This window comes from Mobula hypostoma, chromosome 9 (assembly GCF_963921235.1).
Source record: "Mobula hypostoma chromosome 9, sMobHyp1.1, whole genome shotgun sequence".
NCBI lineage: Eukaryota > Metazoa > Chordata > Chondrichthyes > Myliobatiformes > Myliobatidae > Mobula > Mobula hypostoma.
In genome coordinates, this window is record NC_086105.1 from 12089586 (window position 1) to 12104495 (window position 14910).

The 14910-nt window shown below is 40.1% G+C and overlaps 1 protein-coding gene across 1 annotated transcript in view; it reads left to right on the top strand.

Moving 5' to 3' along the window:
* The first annotated feature begins 260 nt into the window (after positions 1 to 260).
* Positions 261 to 14910, top strand: part of slc6a15 (solute carrier family 6 member 15) — a 72433-nt gene continuing 57783 nt past the window's right edge. The window contains exon 1 of the mRNA XM_063057739.1: positions 261 to 284. The gene's annotated coding sequence lies outside the window, so the exon portion shown is untranslated. The remainder of the gene's footprint in view (positions 285 to 14910) is intronic.

Sequence of the window (14910 nt, forward strand, 5' to 3'; positions counted from 1 at the left end):
CCTGTTAGTGAAAATTGCAACTGATTCAATTTCCATAGGTTGTTCTTCAGATGTACTGTTTTCTCATCTCATCCATACTGAAGGAACCTCCACTTGGTCTCGGCCTGAAACGTCGACTGTTCACTGTTTTCCGCAGATGCCGCCTGGCCTGTTGAGTTCCTCCTGTGTCTTGTGTGTGTTGCTTGGGTTTCCAGTGTCTGCGGACGTTTTCTTGTTTGTGATTGAACCTCCATCAAGGCTGATCTTCCTGAAGAAGATAGTCAAGCAATTAATGAACTCAGCAGGTACATGCACTCATTGCAGAAGTTTTCCTGTAAAACTAATTTGTTTTCTTGAGATTTAATTTATCTTTTTTCCTCATTGCAAGTAATTTGCCTTTGGCTTTGTACTTTTGGCCGTGTCTTGCAATTTCCTTTCATTAGTTCCTGATGGAAACAGTGGAGGAAAGCCAGGTTACTCAGATTGCATGGGTCTGAGCACAGCAGCCAAGGCCCAGAGAGAAGCCCTCTAACCTTGTTCAAAGGCAAATGCCATTACTTTGAAAGGAGTCTGTGGTGGAAGAATTTCACATGCTGCAATCTGCCCTGGAGCTCCCTTCCACATAGCATCTCCTTGGTGTTAGCTATTGCATTTGCAATCACAATTTTTGACCTAATATGATCAATCCCATTTGGCACAATAGATAATCAGCTGCTTTGGCAGAAGCCCATTGTGGTAAGTTGGGCCAGACATCACACTACTCTGTCAAACAGCTATGTCCGTTTTCTAATAAACCACCAGTTTGTACAGTAAATTCATTGCTAAAACTTTTGAGACTGAATTCTGCAAAAATTGTTTCCTATATTTCACATCTCCTATCCCTGGGCATTCACATCATGGTCCTGGGAGCCCTGTTCCTCAATATCACCTCCCCGAACAAGATAGCATAGCAGCACCTCCACTTTCTAAGGTTATTTAGGCAAGCAAGATTATCCCCCCTCTCCCCGCCCCATTTTAACTGTTTTACAGGAGCACCATTGTGAGCATACTGACAAGTTGCATCTCCATCTGGTATGGGAGCAACAGAGCATCAGACTGGAAGTCCCTACGACAAACTGTGGGTATTAACAAGGATCCCACCCATCCATCCAGCATCCTCTTTGAATTTCTGCCATCCGGCAGGATGCTCCATTGCATAAAAATAAGAATGGTCAGGACGGGAAACAGTTTCTTCCCTCAGGCCAGTAGGCTTCTGAACTCCCTGCCACCTAAGAGAACAGATATAATCACAGTTTCAATTCATTTCAATTCAAATTTAATTTGTTCTGTTCCTTACAATATCCAATGTATGCACTTTACTTTGTTTACTTATGTGTAGATTTTATCCTCATCTTCATAAGTTATTGTGTGTTATATCTGTGTTATGTGTACTACTGTGCTTTACATCTCGGTTGGGAGAAATGTTGTCTCGTTTAACGGTATACAGGTACGTTGTTACATGACAATAAACTTGACTTGAGAGCAATTTTAGCCACTCTTTCTGTTCATGAGCAGGTCATTTAATTATAGATAGACTTAAAGAAATAAGAAATTAAATTCTAATGAATAGTTAGACACCATTATTACTTAGACAGAAACATTGCCTAATAATCATGAAAAATAATGCAAAGGAAGATCATCTGATTAGAATAAAGTGGTGTTACTTTCTGTTGTGATTTGTTGGGATTCATCATAAAGATAGCCAATTAGGGACTTGATTCTGTCTTGCATTCATACTGACAATTTGCTTTGCTATTTGCTTTCAGTATTAAATGACTCATGGGAGCCTAACATTTTGCTAACTGTAATGCAATGTAGGATGTGGTAAGTGTCTCATAATATGCCAGGGAAGGTATTAAGGAACATTAGCATTCAGTGAGTTGGATCCTATTAACAATCGTAGCATTGTAATTGGCTTTCCAATGTGAGAGTGTGACAAAGACAATTCAGTGCTTAAAGATAAACAACTCTCATCACAGTTAATATTGTTCTGTGGAGTGTTTCACAACAACTGCAGGATAGGATGTTGGCATGGATACCTATTTAAAGCATGCCAAACTCTATGCTTTAAAATGAAATACTTACGGAGTATGGGCAGTAAGTTTTTAACCCAACTTCCTGGCCAACGCACTGAGTGAATACCAAAGAACTTCGCTCCTGACTTCACATAAATACCTGGGATTGGAGGAGATTACCTCATTAACGCAGTTGAATATGCACAGGTAACAATGTACATATGTTCATAAGGAGCAATCTGGCACTTACACTTATTTAATTAAGTTTAATTTTCAAGGTGAATCTGGCACTTAAATAGAGTTGTGTGTCCAGTCGCTAATTTGATCCCAGTGCCATTGTTCCAGAGCAACAAGAAAACAAAGGTATAATGTTTCATTTCTGTTTTGGAATATGTTGGATACATTGGACATAGAACATAGAACAGTATGCACAGTACAGGCCATTCGGCCCATGATTTTGTGCCAACCCTTTAACCTACTCCAAGATCAATCTAGCCTATTCCTCTCACCTAATTTCCCCCTCCAAAATTTTCTTTCGTCCGTGTGCATATCTAAGAGTCTCTTAACTGCCACTTATGTACCCGACTCTACCACCACCCCAGGCAACATGTTCCATACACCTACCACTCTCCGTGTAAAAAAAGAACACCTTTGACATACCCCTATACTTTCCTCGCAACATTTTGAAGTTATGGCCCCCTGTATTAACCATTTATTAGCCATTAGTATTCTGCTTGCAACAGTCTTATGAGGATATGATCACACTGGAGAGGAAGCAGCGGAAATTTAGCAAGATATTGACTGGAACGGTGCATTTCAGTTATAAGGAGAAAGTGGATGGGCTGGAGGGGTGGGACCTGAAAGAAACATTCGGACAAGCATTTGAATCTGAAAAAAAAACTGGGTGGTGGTGCAATGACATCAGCGCCAGACTCTGGAATGGAGGTTCCCGGGTTTGAACCCAGTCGGATCCACTCCCGAGTACGCTTTCCATCCGTGCCGGGTTGAGTGTCGAGATCGCAACTCGACCTCATAAAATAAAGGGAAAAATACTGCGAAAATGCCTGTGTGAGGAGTGGCGAGCCACACAGTCTCTCTCTCTCGCTCCGCGCCTTGTAAAAGGCATGAAAAAGACATTGTCCCACCAACAGCGAACACGCACGCACATGCCAAAAAAGAATGAATCTCCAAAACAGACCAAATGTAGCTAAATGAGACCTGTATAGCTAAGTACAATAGCTGGCATATGGTGGGCGGCAGAGTCTTTCTCTGTGCTTTATGAATCTAAGATTATTGTTGCTCTAGTATCTATAGTTACTAAGTGAATACTGATCCGCAGAAGTTAGCTTGCCTTTATTTTGTTTGTGGTAATTGCAATTCCAAGATTATGTTACACATTTTCATATTAATGAGGTTATTATCATTAATTTGATTAACTCTGTCAGACTGCAATCACACTTATGATATTGGGAGGAATAATGAGCTCTAGAAGATTCTGTGCATCTTGTATCATCATAGATATTGCAGTATAGAGATAGATCATGGACGGCCATCGATAATGATAAAAAAAATCTTCCTCTTGGCTATCAACTCTAATTGCATTGATTCCTCTTATTTGCATCTTTATAGTTAATTATCATTGAAGTTTCAGTTAGACTGTTATATTTTCATGCATGCTTCCAGAAGGAAGCCTGAGGAATCGAGGCAGATATGAAATAGAGGATACAAAAACCCATAATTATCCACTTGTTAATTTCATTCAATTAAGTGGTGTTAGCAACCTTCCTTTTATTCAATTCCCAGTAGTAACTGACAATAAGTAAGAATTAAATTGTGTAAAGTGGTGAGTTAAAAAGAAATAAGCATTAGATTAAGTCTGACACCAGGACAAGTTGCCACTCTAACTTTATCAAGTTTAATATGGTCAGAAACTGTCCCAATTAAAGTTAAATTATTTTATGTTACAGATTTTACACAAATTATTGAACAGCCCCTTTGGTATAAGTAACATGGTGAAGCTGGGATCTCACTTTTATTTTGTTCTTTAAGTTACTTTGGGCTGAACCCGGTGTTTGGACAATGATTTATGTACCAGGCCAAATTTGAAAGGTCAGATACAGGCTGAATTGAGGGGGTGGGGTCCAGAGCCCAGTGCATATGGAAGTGACTGAACCCGATGACTTAGGTGCTTGGCCAGATTGAAAAGGTCAGAGTTTTGGGGCCGGGGTGGGTCAGTTCAGCTCACTGCTCCATACTGCACGGAATTAAGGGTCTGTAGACGGACTCTCTTTGTGGACTTCAGTTCAGAATGATATTTGCTTGTGTTTACTGTTTACATGATTTATCTTTTTTCCTCTGCACATTTTGTGTTTGACAGTCTTCTTTTTTTATGGTTTCTTTTGGGTTTCTTGCCTGTTAGGAGACAACACGTATCCAAGCACACTTAAAGAGGTCTGTGATTATATATACAAACCCCGAACATGTATTTTTCAAAAGTCAGTGAAGACTGGTGAAATCCCTAAGGACAGGAAATGGGTTAACATTGTTCCGGTAAGTAAGGAGGTTGACTGCACTGACCCTGATACCTACAGACCAGTGAGATTAATGTGTATCGTAGGTAAGATAATGGAGTCATTAATAGAGAATGAGTTGGAAAAGCAGTTGATAAGGATGGGCATGTTAGCAGAAAAGCCAGCATAGGTTCAGAAAGGAGAAATCATGTTTTACTAATATGCCGGAGTTCTATGAAGAAACAGCTAAAATTTATGATAACAATAGAGCGGTTGATATAATTTACTTAGACTTTCAGGAGGCTTTTGACAAGGTAAGCCATGAGAGGTTAATAATCAAATTACAGGAGGTAGGGATTCAGGGAAAGGTGTGTGAATCAGTGCAGAATTAGCCCAAAAACAGAAAACAATGAGTTATGGCGAGAGGAACATTAAGATTTTAAAAGCGGGGTTCTGCAGGAATCTGTTTTGGGGCTGCTGTTGTTTTTAATTTATATTTATGATTTGGGTAAGCACATAACAAATAAACTAGTAAAGTTTGCAAATGACACAAAATTAGGGGGACAGGCTAATAACATTCAGGCAGCAGAATCAGTACAGTTAGATCTAAACAAAATTCATATGGGGACAGATAAGTGGCAGATGAAATTTAATGTAAGTAAATGTAAAATATTACATATATATAAATATCCAATGGGGAGTCTTGAGTTAGAAAGTGCACTGTATAGGCATGCTGGTAGACTCATCACTATCAACATCTAACTAATGCATAGAAGTGATTAGGAAGACTAATAGGATGTTGGGTTATATAATGCACTCAGTGGAGTTCAAATCTAGAGACGTTCTCCTTAAGCTGTATGAGGTCACACCTTGAAGACTGTGTAAAATTTTGGTCTCTATATTTTGTATGGGATGTAAAGTCACTGGAGAGAGTTCAGAGAAGGGCAACGAGACTCATTCCAGGTCTGCAGGGTATGAGCTATGAGGAAGGATTGAAAGAATTATATCTCTTTTGCCTAAGTAGATGTATAATGAGAGAAGACATGATAGAAGTGTTCAAAATCATTAGGGGTGTAAGTAAGGTGGATGCCAGCTGCTATTTCAAAATTAATCTATCAAGGAGGACATGGAGCCATAGGTGGAGACTGGTTAAAGGAAGATTTCAGACTAACATCAGGAAGCATTTCTTTACACAGCAAGTTGTGGACACATGGAACAAGCTACCTAGTTCTGTAGTTTAGAGTAGTACCTTAAAGAATTTCAAATCAAAACTTGATAGCTATTTCAACGCACTATGTGACTAGGAACTTGGCAAGCTTTGTTGGGCTGAATGGCCTGTTCTTGACAAAAACTTTCTAATGTTCTAATACATAGGTACTTTGATAATAAATGTATTTTGAACTTTGAATAAATAGCACAAACAAAAGTAGTGAGGTAGTGAGGTGGTGTTCATGGGTTCAATGTCCATTCAGAAATCAGATGGTAGAGGGGGAGAAGCTGTTCCTGAATCGTTGCGTGTGTGCCTTCAGGCTCTTGTACCTTGTTCCTGATGGTAGCAATGAGAACAGGGCATGTCCTGGGTGATGGGAGTCCTTAATAACAGATTCCACTTTCTTGAGGCAGTGCTTCTGTGAAGAGGTCCTGAAAGTTTAGGAGTCTAGAGCCCATGATGGAGATGACTAAGTTCACAACTTTCTGCAGCTTCTTTCAATCCTGTGCAGTCCCCCCACCCCCCCAGCTCCCCATATCAGAACTCTAATTAAATTAGCATTCGTCTTTTACTCTACTTAATTATTTTGTAATATAATAATTTTTATGTCTTGCATTTGTATTGCTACTGTGGACCAACACATTTCACAACATATGTTAGTGGTAATAAAGCTGATTCTGACATTTGTTTAGACGAAACAACATAAAATATAAAAAAAGAATACCCATAAAAATATAATTGGTGTGGATATTGCAATATAAAAAAATTATTACAGGAGCCATTTCCTTTCTGACTTAACAGATCAGTGAACAAAAAACTGTTCAAATGCTTTGTTAATTTGCAGAAACTTAAAGTAAGCACATGAAATAATAATTTAAAATTATTGCTTTCGTAACAAGTCAGATGTGCTGCTAGAATATAAATGTTAACAAAAGCAACAAATTTTCTAGGCTTGATGAAGGAAAATGGTTGCTTTGTCTTTGTACCTAGGATTTGTTTGTTGGGTATATATATTGCATTGAATTAATCAAAATCCCATACTCAACACCTTCAACATACTGTCCATTTTCTTGTTGATTTTACTAATGTTACAGTTTTGTTTTGTTGCACGCCTTACCTACCTACTGCCTGTTATGCCTCATGCATTTAGGGCAATAATGAAGGTTCTTCATCTTTCCCAGTATGCAGGGCTTCCTTCATCATGTCAGTAGCTTCTTCTTGGTTTTCACTACTGTCAGGCAGACAAGTACCGGGGGAGATTCAGGAATATCATCACATTCAGATGTAAAAGGATTCTTCATTGCTTTTTCTATAACAATTTAGTTTTACCAGTCAGGATTATCAGCCCTGAGCTGAACCCCCGAACTTGGAAGACTAGAGGCCGACTCTTCATCCAGCCTCTACACATTGACCTGTTTGGCATGGGTGACTCTACCAAGAGCCAAAGCATAAAGCCCTGACTCCAGCCAACGTAGATCTGTGAATCAATGAAGCTCAGAAGCCTCTAAACCATGACAAGGTTCCCTTTGGAGGTTGCTACATGTCAGGCCTCTATTAATAGATCAATCAAGTTTCTTGATTTCACTCACCAATTTGTTTTTCACCATCTCCTTATATCTTCCCATGATTTCTCCGGAATGCCGTTGCTTTTTTTCACTCATCTGTGTTTTTTGAAAGGTAAGGGATGAATTACCTGTCTTAAAAGGAACAAAGGAGTTGAAAATAATTGGTGATCCTTTGTTGGTGAAAATCTATAAATTAGGTTTTCAGTGTCTATAACAATCTGCGGAATCGGGGGACTGTACTGGCTCCCTTCCTGTTTACCCTATATATCTCAGACTTTAGATACAACACTGAGTCATGTCATCTGCAGAAATTGGGTGTGTAAAGGGAGGACGGGAGGATGAATATAGCGCCATGGTGGAGGACTTTGTCAAAAAATGCAAGCTGAATCACCTGCAGCTCAACATCAGTAAGACAAAGGAGATGGTGATGGACTTTAGGAAGACTAAGCCTGCATTGTTCCCTGTTAGTGTTGATGGTGAGGGTGTGGATGTGGTAAGGACCTCAAGTACCTTGTGGTGCACCTGGATGACCGACATGAGTGGAGCACCAACACAAAGGCTGTGTGGAAGAAGGGCCACCTTGGACACACTGGATGCTTCGGTAGAACAAAGGACCCTACGGAAAACCCTAGCAATTCTGGACAATGTTTCCCACCCTCTGCATGCTATCTTTGCTGAACAGAGAAGTAGTTTTCGTAATAGACTAAGATAACTGCACTGCTCTAAAGAGCGCTATATGAGGTCATTCTTACCCTCGGCCATTAGGCTCTATAATGAGTCAACCTATAGCCAGGGAAATGATGACACCCTCCTGTTAGACTGTTTGTGGTAAATTATTTGTTATTCTTTCTAATTCTCTTCTAATATTTAGATTTGTGCACTTGTAATGCTACTGTGACACTGAATTTCCCTTGGGGTCTATAAAGTATCTATATCTATAAACAAAGACCCTACGTTACCATTCATGGGAAAATGTACTGTACATTGAGAGTATGATTCTAATGCATCACTGCTGATGATAAACTGCAACATGAGCATTGACAATGTTCTATGTTAAAAGGGACACATATCCGGTAGCAGCCAGTTCTAACAAATCAATTGCCGCTCTGCTGACCGAGCATGGGTTGCTATCCTCGTATGGCGTGCCCTTCGATCACTTCAGTAAAGATGTTCGAAAAGTCAAAGAACTGTGCTTGATCCTTTATTAGCAATTATCAAAGCATACTATCTTGAAGCGATGAAATTTAGGTATAATTAAGTGTAACTAAGCAGTCAACAAAAGATATGAGTTCTGTTGTTCCCTAGCTCCAAATTGACCAGAACAAAGCACGAATGCGCAACTTATTCCCTTCGATTTTACCGCACCCCCACTCATGTGACTAGTTACCAAAATACACATAATAAATGCGCACACAGAGTACAATGCAGATAGAACCATATGCATGGCTCCTAACATCACATCTTACGATGGTGTGAAGAAACAGGAAGAGAATGATACAAGAGGTTCTACAGATGCTGGAAATGTTTAGCAATACACACAAAGTGCTGGAAGAGCTCAGCAAATCAGTCAACATCTATGGGCAGGAATAACCAGTCAACATTTCTGGCTGAGACCCTTCATCAGGAAATCTCAGATCGAAATGTGGAAGAAGTTCATGATCCTGTCAAGGTAAGAGAGTTTACAGGTAATTAAAACCAAGTAAATTGGATCATAAAGAAGTGGAATGGCATTTCGGAACCACAATACTTATGGATTATCCTGAGTATTGTGATTATGGGTGAATGTAGCATACAACACTACATCAATGGATCTGACATGCAGAAGTGGAGTTCAATGCATTTATATTACTCACTATGTATTTTGTGGACAGATCTCCGAGCCTCAGCATTTCACATGCTCTCAATTGTGCATGTCCCAAAACTTTTGATTATTTTTTCCCCCACTACCCAGAGGTACGTCTATACACTCCACTTATCTTAATTGGCTAAGTCTGAGGTATTTAGTGATTGGAGCAAACAATTAATATCCTTCCATCTTCTTTTTCTTCTTTGGCCTGCCTTCATCTGACATTTGACACCACATGAAGAGGAAGCAAATTGAATCCATTCTCTTCAGCCATTTAACGATAGAGGTGTGAGAGTAGATCTAATTTCTAAAATACTTTTATATACGTTGCAATCTTTTTATGAATCTACCTTCAGTTCATCAACCAACCAGTAAACCCTTATCAGTTCTGTTTAGCAACTCTTATGACAAATTTTGATCTCTTTGCACTAAAAAATCTTTTTGTTCTAATTGTTCTTTTCTTGTAAAAAATGAATATAATTTATATTTGTTTTATGTTTTTCTTGTGAATGTTGCTGACATGATGCTATGTGTCAGTGAAGCTGCTGCAAGTAGGTTCTTCATTGTATCACTGGATACCTGAAATCTGAGAAGGAGAAGCTAAAGTCAGATGTATCAGTATTACAGTGGAGTAAAGGGAATTACAGAGCCATGAGCGAGGAGTTGGCCAGAATTGATTGGAAAAGAACACACACAGGGATGATGGCACAGCACCAATGGCTGGAATTTCTGGAATTAATTCGGAAGGCACAGGATATATATACACCCCAAAGAGGAATAAGTATTCTAATAAAAAGATGACACAATTGTGGCTAACAAGAGAAGTCAAAGCTAACTTAAAAGCCAAAGAGAGGGCATATAATAGAGCCAAAATCAGTGGGAAGTTAGAGGATTGGGAAACTTTTAAAAACCAACAGAAGGCAACTAAAAAGTCATTAAGAAGGTAAAGATGGTATATGAAAGTAAGCTAGTCAATAGCATTAAAGAGAATGCCAAAAGTTTCTTCAGATACATAAAGTGTAAAAAAGAAGCGAAAGTGGATATCAGACCGCTGGAAAGTGATGCTGGAGAGGTAGTACTGGGGTACAAGGAAATGGTGGATGAACTGAATAAGTATTTTGCATGTCTTCAGTGTGGAAGACAGGAGCAGTATGGTGAGAGTTCCAGGTCATGATATGTGTGAAGTTACCATAACTAGAGAGAAGGTTCTTGGGAAACTGAAGGTCTGAAGGTAGATAAGTCACCTGGACCAGATGGTGTACACCATAGAGCTCTGAAAGAGGTGGCTGCAGAGATTTTGGAGGCATCAGAAAAGATCTTTCAAGAATCACTATATTCTGGAATGGTTCTGAAAGACCAGAAAATTGGAAATGTCACTCCAATCCTCAAGAAGGGAAAGAAGCAGAAAAAGAAACTATGGGCCAATTAGTCTGACCTCAGTGGTTGGGAAGATGTTGGAGTCAATTATTAAGGAAGAGGTCTCAGGGTACTTGGATACACATGATAAAATAGGCCATAATCAGCATGGTTTCATGAAGCCGAAACCTTGCCTGACAAATCAGTTGGAATCCTTTGAAGAAATAACCAGCAGGATAGACAAAGGAGAATCTGTTGATGTTGTGTACTTGGATTTTCAGAAGGTCTTTGACAAGATGCCACACATGAGGCTGCTTAGCAAGCTATGAGCACATGGTATTACAGGAAAGATTCTAGCATGAATAAAGGAGTAGCTGATTAGCAGGATGCCAGGAATGGAAATAAAGGGATCCTTTTCTGGCTGCCTGCTGGTGACTACTGGTATTCCACAGGGGTCAGTGTTGAGACCGATTCTTTTTACACTACATGTCAATGATTCGGATGATGGAATTGATGGATTTGTTAAAAAGTTTGGAGACAATATGAATACAGGTGGAGGGGCAGATGGTTTGAGGAAGTAGAGAAGCTGCAGAAGGACTTAGACAGATTAGGAGAATAGGCAAATAAATGACAGATGGAATACAATGTTGGCAAATATATGGTCATGTACTTTGGTAGAAGAAATGAAAGGGTTGGCTCTTTGCTAAATGGAGTGAAAATACAAAAAACCTGAGGTGCAAAAAGAGTTTGGACTCCTTGTGCAGGATTCCCTAAAGGTCAATTTGCAAGTTTAACCTGTGGTGATGAAGGCAAATGCAAAGTTAGCATTCATTTCAAGAGGAATAGAACATAAAAGCAAGGATGTAATTTTGAGACTTTATAAAGCACTGGTGAGGCCTCACTTGAGGTATTGTGAGCAGTTTTGGGCCCCCCTATATTAGAAAGGATGTGCTGAAACTGGAGAGTGTTCAAAGGAAGTTCATGAAAATGATTTCAGGGTTGAAAGGCTTGTCACATGAAGAGCATTTGATGGCTTGGTCTGTATTCACTCGAATTCAGAAGAATTGGGGGGGGTGCGGGTGACCTCATTGAAACCTATTGAATGGCGAAAGTCCTCATAGTGGATGTGGAGAGGATGCTCCCTCTACTGGGAGAGTCTAAGACTAGAGGACACAGCCTCAGAATAGAAAGGCGCCCTTTTAGAATTGAGATGAGGAGGAACTTCTTTAGCCAGAGAGCCGTGAATCTGTGGAATTTTTTGCCACTGGCAGCTGTGGAGGCCAAGTCTTTATGTATATTTAAGGCAGAGGTTGATAGATTTTTAGTTGGTCAGGGATTGAAGGAATATGGGGAGAATGCAGGATATTGGGGCGGAGGGGAAATTTGGATGAGCCACGATGAAACGGCGAAGCAGACTCGATGGGCCAAATGGCCTAATCCTGCTCCCATATCTTTTGGTCTTAAATGTGCTACCGCACAAGACAGTGCACTCAAATTTGACTTTGAGTTATAGCTCTCTTTGTAAGAAACCCATATAGTATATCATATCAATTGAAAAAAAGCTCAGTCACAATACAAATTGAGCTGATTTCCCTGCCGAGGTTACAAACAATGTGACAACTGACAACATTGCTCAAGGCCATGGATGTACAGCCTTTTCCATATTTGGTACTGCTGGCCACTAGTCACCCGTACTGCATACTATTTTACTCTTTATTTTACGCTGTGGGGTGGCACGGTACCAGAACTCTTTACAGTACTGGCGACCCTGGGTTCAATTCCTCTCACTGCCTATATGGAGTTTGTATGTTCTCCATGTGACTGCGTGAGTTTCCTTCTACAGTGAGAGACATACCGATTGGTAGATTATTTGTTCATTGTAAATTGTCCTGGTGATTAGGCTGGGATTAATTCGAGGGATTGCTGGGCAGCACAGCTCCAAGGACTGGAAGGGCCTATTCCACACTGAATCTCAATTTCAAATTCATTAATTAATTAATTCCCACATAGCACTACAGAGATTCCTACCTATGTATAGAGGATATGTGTAAGAAATTAATATGTATAAGGCAGCCAATATTACAGTGTTAAAAAAAAGGTTCTGACATAATTAAGCAAAAGTAAAGAACACTTCATCATCAACGTCCATAGAACCAAAGAGATGATAATCTCATAGACTTTACTGGAAAGGGAATGATGTTAGCAAAATCGGAAACTGATCAAGTGTTTAATGCCCTTTCCCAAGGTTGCAACAAATGGCTGGGGTAAATGTAAAAACCCATGCAATACCATTCGAGAGAGGTGCAACTCTTTGCTTCAAAGCAGAGAAAGTGTGATGTTTGCAAACAACGGGCAAAGTACAAAGTTTAGTGGAAAGAAAGAAGAGCAATGTTAACAAAGTAATATGCATATGCCCAAAGACAATTTGCAGGAATATTATCATACAATGTTTCTTGCAAAGCTACATTTGGATATATTAGTGCGGACTCTCATGTCCACGCTGCTTTCATAGAACATAGAACAGGAACAGACCCTTCAGCCCACAATGTTGGGCTGGACCAGATAAAAAGTAAACCAATCCCCTCGCCAGAAAAAACGGATCCCTCCAACCTACACAATGTACATATCCCTCCATCTTCCGCATATTCATGTGCCTATCTAAATGTCTCTTAAAAGCCTCTAATATATTTGTCCCTACCACCATACCAGGCAGTGCATTCCAGTCATCCACCACTCTGAGTAAAAATCTTATCCCTCACATCCCCTTTGAAACTACCTCCTCTCACCTTCAATGCATGCCCTCAGGTATTCGACATTTCTACCCTGGGAAAGATGCTCCCTGTTTGCTCTATCTATGCCCTTCGTAATCTAATAAACTTTTGTCAGATCTCCCCTCAGCCTCTGGCACTCCACAGAAAACAATCCAAGTTTATCCAGCCTTTCATGTTGCCTAAGCCTATCCCTCTAAACCAGACAGCATCCTGATAAACCTTTTCTGCACCCTCTCCAAAGCCTCAATGTTCTTCCTATAATGGGTGAACAGAAATGTATGCAATACTCTAGATATGGCCTCACTAGAATTTTCTAACTTTGCAACAAAACCTCTTGACTTTTGAACTCAGTGCTTTGACTAATAAAAGCTTGCATTCCATAAGCCTTCTTAGCCAAATTATCGAGCTGTGTAGCTACTTTCATGGAGCTATGAACGTGGATTCCAAGATCGCTTTGCTCAGCAACACTGTTAAGAGTCTTGTCCTCCTAGCATTTGTCCTACAATGGTGCAACACTTCACATTTATCTGGGTTAAACTCCATCTGCCATTTCTAGGCTCATATCTACAACTGATCTATATCACGCTGAATTCTTTGCCAGTCTTCTACATTGTCCATAACTCCACCAATCTTGGGTATCATCTGCAAACATGCTAACCCACCCATCTACATTTTCATCTGGGTCATTTCTATACATTACAGCCATCAGCAGAGATCCCGGCACAGATCCCCATGGAACACCACGAATTACAGACCTCCAGCTCGAATAAGTCCCTTTGACCACTATTCTCTGTCTTCTAGCCAGTTCTGAATCCAAACGGCCAATTCGCCACGGGCCCATGCATCCTAATCTTCTGGATTAGCCTCCCATGAAGGACTTTGTCAAATGCCTTACTAAAATCCATGTAGACAACAGTCACTGTTCTACCTTCAATAGTCTCTTGTCAAACAACTCCATTGAGTTGTTATGACATGACCTTCCCTGCACAAAACCATGCCAACTCTCCCTAATTTGGCCATGTGTATCCAAATGCTTATATATCCTATCCTAAGAATTTTCTCCAGCAATTTTCCTACAACTGACCTGAGACTCACCAGTCTATAGTTCCCAGGATTTTCCTTTGTTCCCTTCTTAAATAGAGGTACAACATTAGCCATTTTCCAGTCCTCCAGGACCTCGCCCGTGCCTAAAGAGGACACAAAGATACTGGTCAAGGCCCCAGCAATCTCTTCTCTTGCCTCCTTTAATAACCTGGGGTAAATCCCATCAGGCCCTGGGGACTTATCCATCTTAATACTCATTAGGAGACCCGATACTTCCTCCTCCTTGACCTCTAAATGCCTTCAAATATCTATGTACTCAGCAGTGATTTCCTGGTCCTCCATGTTTGTACATATCCCCTGTAACCTCATGAACTTTGTCTGGTTGTACAGATATCCTCCTTTGTGTGTAGGTCAGTGTTAGAATCCTGGGGGAGTTGAGGGAAATATGGGGGAAATACAATAGGATTAATGATGGAGTAGTGTATATGGGCATGAAGGTTTGGCATGGACTTGAGCCACAGGGTATTTATCTGGTATGACAAACATATGTTAGTTGACATGGTACTTATTAAATA